At 31.0% G+C, this 8,577-nt stretch overlaps 1 long non-coding RNA gene across 1 annotated transcript; it reads right to left on the bottom strand.

Annotated features, from left to right (window-relative positions):
- Positions 1 to 612: 612 nt before the first annotated feature.
- On the bottom strand, positions 613 to 7,656 carry LOC129923248 (uncharacterized). The gene is made up of 4 exons (XR_008775162.1): positions 6,354 to 7,656; positions 5,613 to 5,695; positions 3,975 to 4,094; positions 613 to 3,189 (listed from the first exon to the last, which is right to left on the bottom strand). It is a non-coding gene; the product is annotated as an uncharacterized LOC129923248 (long non-coding RNA).
- Between the last annotated feature and the right edge of the window lie 921 nt (positions 7,657 to 8,577).

Raw genomic sequence — 8,577 nt, 5'->3', positions numbered from 1 at the left:
AGGGCTAAACACATGGGCCCCATTTGGGGGATGAACGTTGGCCCAAACGGGTGCCCTTAGGGCTGAGTCTGGGCTCAGTTAGGGGGCCCAGATGAACCCTTGATGGAACCCTCATGGGGCCAGTATGGGGTAAACATTGAGGGGCCAGAAAGGGCTAACCACATGGGCCCAATTTGGGGGATGAACGATGGCCCAAACGGGTGCCCTTAGGGCTGAGTCTGGGCTCAGTTAGGGGGCCCAGATGAACCCTTGATGGAACCCTCATGGGGCCAGTATGGGGTAAACATTGAGGGGCCAGAAAGGGCTAACCACATGGGCCCAATTTGGGGGATGAACGATGGCCCAAACGGGTGCCCTTAGGGCTGAGTCTGGGCTCAGTTAGGGGGCCCAGATGAACCCTTGATGGAACCCTCATGGGGCAAACATTGAGGGGCCAGAAAGGGCTAACTACATGGGCCCAATTTGGGGGATGAATGTTGGCCCAAATGGGTTCAGTTAGAGGGCCCAGATGAAGCCCTGATGGATCCCTTATGGGGCCAGTATGGGGGAAACATTGAGGGGCCAGAAAGGGCTAACCACATGGGCCCCATTTAGGGGATGAATGTTGGCCCAAACGGGTGCCCTTAGGGCTGAGTCTGGGTTCAGTTAGGGGCCCAGATGAGGCCAGTAAGAAATGACACTGAGCTCTAGCTGAAATGGCATAAAATGACATAAATAATTACATAAACAATTTACTAGTTGAAATTAATAGTTTATTGCATTATAAAATGTTAATGTTAGCAATGCTGTGAATGATAACATGAAAATCTATAACAAATTTATAAAGAACATAATTCAGGATCATCTACAGAAAGTATAAGTGCTGTATAAAAATTATGTTTAAAGCAAACAGTTTTGACAATCATAAAAACAACAACAACAACAAAAAAACAACAACTTAGCTTTTGTAATTATGTAAAAAAAATATAAAAAAATAAAAGTAACAAAAAAAAGTATTGAGTTGGTGGAATGTAAGCAATATGTACACTGAAATAAGTAAAAGCATATTCATTTAAATATTAATTGTAATAACAAATTGCTTAAAATGGCAAATTAGAAATAAGTTTTTAAAATATGGATGCTTATATTTTTAAAAATACAATAAGTACTTATTATACCATAAAATTTTTTAAAAAATATAATGGCTACCAAATTTATGAAATTTTAACATGTACAAAAGCTTGAATAGCCTATACAGAAACCTATAAATTATATATAGAATGTAATTCAGAATTATCTAAACAAAGTATGGGCCTGCTGTATGTAAATTGAAAAGCAAACTGTTTTGACAATCATGAAACAAATTAAAAAAAAATTAACATCAGATTATGTTGTACCGGTAGTTCTAAAGAAAAAATGACCCAAAACAAAAATAAGCTACCTGTAACAAGTTTGTGAAATGTTAGCAATATAAACACTGAAATTTTAAAAACATACATTTAGAACATAATTGAACATTAAGTAAATGACTTAATTTGTTTAAAATGAAATAAATGTGAAACATACTTTTAGAAAAATACCAGTGCTTACTTTACAAAAAAAAAATTAAAAAATAAATACAAAGAATAATTAATAACCATAAATATATAAATTTAAACAAGTAAAATATAATTAGAGACTGGTGCTTTTTAATCAATAGGGTCTACATGCACAAAAACCCAAAGCTGAGTCTGTTCGAGGTAAATATTCTCAAGACCTCGCCTAATTTTAGATGATAATATTTCAAAAAAATATAGGTCATGTACGTTACCCAGTACCAAAGAAAAAGTGTGTGCTCAACAATGAAAACTATACATTTATATATACCGGTAGCTCATGTTTATAATTTCAACAAAATATTTTTTTCAATTTTGAGCAGAGTAACTAGCTGCACTATCATATTCATAATTTTTTAACAGTGAATATTCTATGTAAGTAAGAGCAAATGTTTCAAGCTACTGTTCAAAAGCCAGTAAACAACAATGATGCTCATATGGTACATCATCTGTAACTTACAACTTATAACCTTATGTTGTAATAAAAGTAAAGTTCCCCTTTTCAAACTTAGCATCTATAGGGCAGATGATGTTAAGGCCATCAGTTTCTTTGGCTAATGGTTAACAAGCAGGGTGTCATGTAGCTAGCTAAACAACTGTTTTTACTTTCCCCAGCTAAAATCAGGTACCAGTATCCATCAGAGTTAGGGTGTCTTAAAAATCCCAATTTTCACTGAGATTCTAATTCGGGTCTGGAAGCCACTTAGCCACCATGCCTTCCTTATGTTGCTATAGCTGAACGAAATAATTAATGGTGAACATAAATATATATAATTAACATATGACAAAACTAATGTGATTGATTTGATTTGATTTTTGATTTGAGGCACATCTGCACAATTTAGGCCATGTCGTGCCTGCAGTCCCCTAAGGATCCCTCTCTCTCTAAACAACAAGGGCCAGATTCTATACAGTCATATCATTAAAATCAAGGTCTATTCAGTTAAAATAGTAAAGGTAGTAAAAATTTAAATATTTGGTAAAAATCTAATGTAAATAGTGCATGTTCACAAATTCATAAATCAGATCTTCGTAGATAGCCCCACTTCCCGGATAAAGTCCAGTACCTTCCCAGGGTCAACACCATCAAATAGTGTATTTAAATTAGTGACTCTAAAATATTTCGCCCTGACATCCTGGTATCTGGGGCAATCAACGAGGATATGTTCCACGGTGAGGCGAGAGTCACAGTCAAAACTAATGTGTATTTGAAAAAAGCACAGTACCGGTAATCAACAACCAAGAACCACTACATGTTTTATGTAATGCACTTACATAGTATGTTATTAAACTAACAAGATCCAGCACATGTTTAAATTATTATATTTACTTATTTCTTTGTTGTTAAGTCTAGATAGGTAGTTTTTTTTTTTCCATTAGTCATTAGTTCTAATATCTGTAGTATGTAAATAAATTTGCTTGTGCATCTTACTTTTTTTAAACATTTATAAACTTTGATTAGGTTTGTTTGTAAAATGTTTTACATGTTTGGGATGTTCCTTCAGAGTTGAAGCCATCATCCTTCTTTTTTTACGATTTCTGTGCCATCACATGTGCCAAGTTCAAGTAATTTCTCTAAGTTATTTGACAGACTTGGGTAACTCACTTGAATAATCTAAGAAGAACATAAAAAAAAAATAAAAAATGTTTAAATATATTCCTATGATTTCAAAATGAAATGTTCAAATAAAACATACAAAAAACAAAAACACAATGATTTTCACTTTTTCCAAACCAAAAAATGCTGACATTATCTATTCATGATTTGTGTATGCAGGCTTCATTAACTACTGTATTTTCGCACATGTACATATCCTGCACAAGTTAAAAAAAAAAAATAAAAAAAAAAATTTTTTTTAATCTTACAACTCGTATCATATACCAAACAATCTTGCATCCATGCAAACGTGACTTGACGTAAACTAACAGTACATTAATTGTTGTTTATCTGTCCCTCAAGATGCAATTGAGCTTCAGTTGTTCCAACAAGTGATAACAGAGTTCAAAATTCTGTGAAATATGAGCCTACCATCATATGTATAAGTAGTATGTTTTTCCAATAGAAAGTCACTGACATAGTTATCTGGTGATGGTGGAGAAAACATTTCACAACCACACAGCGAATTATAGGAGGTATAAAGACCTAACAGTTTACACACAATGTTCATAAAAAATTAAAATACTCAGCCTCTTAGGTTAGGTTGACGCAGCATTTGATCAAGAAATGATTTGAAAGAAAAGTAACAATGCAATTGTGGCATAAAAAAAAAATATAAAGATTATGTTAGTTAAAACATTTGATCAAGAAATGATTTGAAAGAAAAGTAACAATGCAATTGTGGCATAAAAAAAAAATATAAAGATTATGTTAGTTAAAAATATGGAAATAAAAATTCATACCTAATATCCATAATTTGGATTGAAAATTCAATACATTTATTTTCTGTTTGTGCCATGTCCAGTCCAGCCAAGTTATAATCCATACTATTGTTCTCTTAATGCTGTTTTCACTGGATAGATCTGTAATATATAAGATGAGATAAGTATGATTCTGCTGACACATAAATAAATAAATAGCTGAATTATTGTTTCACATTATACGTACTTCGATAAACTGACCTAGATCCATTTTTTTTTCTCCCAAAAAATGGCTGAAAAGTGTGTCAGCACATTTTACCCTTTTTTTAGGGGTGGTCATTTCCATCAAAGTTTTAGCATATTGTATTTGATTTGAGGACTAATTATGATTACTTTTTGTAAACATAAGATATCAGAGATCATTTTTATTTGCTTTTGAAGCCAATCTGTTAAATTTTTCTTAACAAAAGTTTATGTGAAAGTTGACATTTTTACAACTTTTTTCCTATAAAAGTTACAACAATGCTGTTTGCTACAATAATTTATCATATTATGAAATGTGTATATTTCAAATTTCATTAAATTCTCTTGGCGCACTTTAAAGATATTTGATATTAAAATTAACAAAGACAAAGAAGGGTAAAATTTTCTTTTTTAAATAAAATAAAAGTGTTTATGGTTACAACAATCTCACTAATTCTATTGAATTTAGCATGTTAATATATATCTGTGTGCTAAGTTTGAACTTTGTAGCTTGGCGCACTCTTTAGATATTAATTTTCAAAGTTGATGGTTAAAATCTATTTTTAGTAACAACCAACACTGTGATTTACTGGAAATGGTCAATTTCTGTCTATCACAAGCTATTTTTAGAAGCACACATAGAAATTTTTCATTTACAATCTAATTTTTAAAGCATTTAAATTAAGGCATTTTAAAATGATTAATTGCCAGTGCTCTACAAAAAGGTTAAAACTGTTTTTTTATGAAGTTTATGAAACTTATAGTCATTAAATTTTAGGAAATATTTTTCTGCGCAGTGCTATTTTCATTTATAATTTATAAGAATTATCTATCTGATGCATATAAATAGCTATTTAAATACAGTAGAATTATAATTAAACAAAATAAAACACAATACAGATCTCTGATTTGTTTTATTTGTGATTTTTGGGCTCATATGATGACAAAATCACATATATTTTTATTTTTTGTCGAAGGCTTTTTTTTTATATATTAATTAACTTTTTTTCAAAGATTTTATTGCTTGGTCTTATTTTTTAAATTTATTTTACCAGAATACTGGTTAATGTAAAAGAGTGTGAAGTTTCAACCCCATATCTTTAAGACTTTTTATAATACAGTTAATTTAAGTTCAACTGTCAGTTGTTTCGGTCACAGATTTTTTATTTATTTACAAAGGCTAAAGAAGGCTAATTTTGGCCACTAAAAATTTAATAACTTCTCTCACAATTAACTCAGCAATATAAAATTGGTATCATTGGATGGAAAGCATTTCTCAAGCTCTATCTAACTACATAGGTTTCATTGCATTGTGATCATTTTGAAATTTTTATCGAAGTACCTACCTAAGTATAGTAATAATTTTTTTAAACTTAATCAATTGGTAATTATAATAAAATTGAGTAGTAATAATACTTTATATTTTAAATTAAATACCTGTACTCATTGACTCTTGGACAGATCCAGCAAGAAGTGATCATAGTGATGCCATCATTCTTTCACTCTTTGGTTCCGAGAGTCTGAAAATCATTTTTTTTAACATTTCAATTTTTTAAAATCAAAGTCACACTTGAGAAATATTAAATACATAGATCTACATAAGGCATAAGCAATATAAAGATAAATTATAAATTCTGCACAACATATTGAATGACAAGATTATTGACTAGATTTAGTTTCAGTATAGTATAGTATAACATTGTTAGATTTGCTTCTACAAAAAAGTATACACAAATATATTTATAGGCCTACATTTTGCATTTAAATTGAAAATAGATCTCAAGAACTCACGTATTTTAAAATATTAATTTTAATGGTTGAATTTGGTTTTACTATCTTTTCTAAATTGACTTTCTAAATCTAATCTATTAAGGTTCTAATAAACTGTGAGTCACGCCACGGGATTCGAATGATTATAATTATTATTTCAAACGGCTTTCCTTGAGTCACTTAAAATAATTATTTGTGCCTAGTGACGGCCTAGTCTGACTAGACTTAAACTTAATTAAACCAAAAAAGCACATTCACAAACAAAAATGACATTAAAATTAAATGTAGATCTAGATTCTAGTATTCTAGATCTAATCTACTTTAATTTATCCAGACTTAATCTCTATAAATTATAAATAAGTATAAAATAATAAAGTAGATCTAATTGTCTAATAAAATAAAAAGTACCTTTGCTTGACGCACACATTCCAAAGTTGTTAGAATAGAGTCGAGTTAATCACAAATCAACACAATCTTGAAGTAGATCTATGAGTACTATGACTGGAATGGGATGGTCATGGTGTTTGGTTCTGGCGCTATTTTTCTTAATGATGCAATAGGCTGTAGCCTATCATGTAGACCTGTCTCTGGTTGGTCAATTGTAAGTAAGCCACGTGACCGGGTAGCCTACACATTGACCAGCGGCACAGTCTTTCTCCCCCCCCCCCCCCCTCAGGACTATAATCTTCTCTAATACTGTATTAGTAGTGTCTCTTGTTGAATATTTAAATTGTTTGTTTTATTAACGCTAGTATTTCGATACCATATAGCAGTGTGCAGCATTTGAACAAATGATGTGAGGATGTGTTGGTTCATCTCGTGACCTCATCTACTTGACTACCGTACTTACACAAATTGCATTATAGACATTATAATTAACGAAGATGGTTCTTACAAAGTTAGATTGCACGATTTAAAATATGGATCTAATTAATTTTATATATATTTTAAATCATAAATATTCTAGAATGGGGTATACAGTAGATATTAGATAAAACACTGACACGTACATAGTCTACAACTATGGCTACAACACATTTGCATGCCTCTTGATTTTTTTTTATGCTCTTTATCTTCGTAGAATCAGTCATCGATAATATTTACGAACTGTGCCTATAATGTAGTTTATTAGATCTGTCATGTAGCATGTATTTTGAGTCATAACTTTTTTTTAAATGTATGAAACTGAATAGCAAATCCTGTCGTTCATATCATGATCTTGCCAGTTATATCTTATACTTTAAAATAAAAATTCCTTGAATTATATTTAAATCATAAGATAGTTTTAGTTACGTGTTTCATTATATTTGAATGTTATTGACCTAAACATTTGTGTAACTCATAAAAGAAAGAGATCACAAGGTCTATTACGTCAACAAAAAGATCGAGTAAAGAGGTGGTACGAAAAAGATTTACAGTGAGAGTCAGTGAGCCTTGACCTACTGACCATCAGTGTGAACACGTGTACTTTCTTGCTTGATAGCACGCGTTCTATGCAACGAGCAAGGAAAACGTCAAACACGTGTTAACCTAAGCTGATCTTTATTTGTAGGAATTTTACACGCACTCGATCTTTATAAATTGATATCTATATTTAAATATAACTGAGACAAACATTTAAATCAATATAAAAGCATTCTTATTAGTCATGTTTCAAAACGACTAAATAAATTCAAACACGATTGGTAAAACCCCTATTGTTAATATTCTTTGCTTGTGTAAAGTTTGTTTACATTAAAAATATCTACCGGTACTGGAAACTAGCTTTATAGGCTACATTAAAACTTTTAAAATCGGCTTATTACCAGAAGATGCAATAAGAATTGCAATTTAAATAATTTATTTATTTGAAATCTAATTGAACAGTGCAACTATACACAATTACAGTAAATCAGATCTGTAGTATGAATGGTTAAAATATATTTAATACATGTTACAGATAAAACGTAAAAAAAAAAAAAAAAGAAACCAATGCTGTGCTTGTTTAATTGAATCTGTTGATTTTCTATGTTAACCTAATATATATATATATATATATATATATATATATATATATATATATATATATATATATATATATATATATATATATATATATTTATTTCCTGAGGTAGATGTGAAAATACATAACCCTAAATATCAATGACTGGTCAGTAAATACCGGTACCGGTACCTTCCGCAATGATAGAAACCTACAAGAACGACAGATTCAGTTTTATTACTTCGAGAGGCGTCATTTTGTCTAGCGTTTCATTAGGTGTTAACTCGAGAAATCCAGCAGAGTGGGTAAAAAAAAAAAGAAGAAAGGGGAGTTAGAGCAAGGCTATAAAAGAGATCACCATGATGTTAATTCAACATCTGGGTCAGATAGACGTAGAGGCAGTGCGAATATGGTCACAGGGTGTTACATTACATGAGCAAAGTCAAAATGATGCCTAAGTGAAGGTCCATTTACAGCAAGTGTTGTAAAGTCACAAGTTGCTTTTTTTTTACTCGAAAAAAATCAAAACACTCGACATCATATTAATCGCACATTTGTATCGAGCCATCTCATGAAAAATCTTGGAGCTAGGCAATGACCCTTTTTTTTAAAGTGTCACGTACTATATAATATTAGATCTAGAAATTTTAA

Source organism: Biomphalaria glabrata, chromosome 1 (genome assembly GCF_947242115.1).
Source record: "Biomphalaria glabrata chromosome 1, xgBioGlab47.1, whole genome shotgun sequence".
Taxonomy (NCBI): Eukaryota; Metazoa; Mollusca; class Gastropoda; family Planorbidae; genus Biomphalaria; species Biomphalaria glabrata.
The sequence above is the reverse complement of the archived record's forward strand: the minus strand, read 5'-3'. Positions and strand labels throughout refer to the sequence as shown.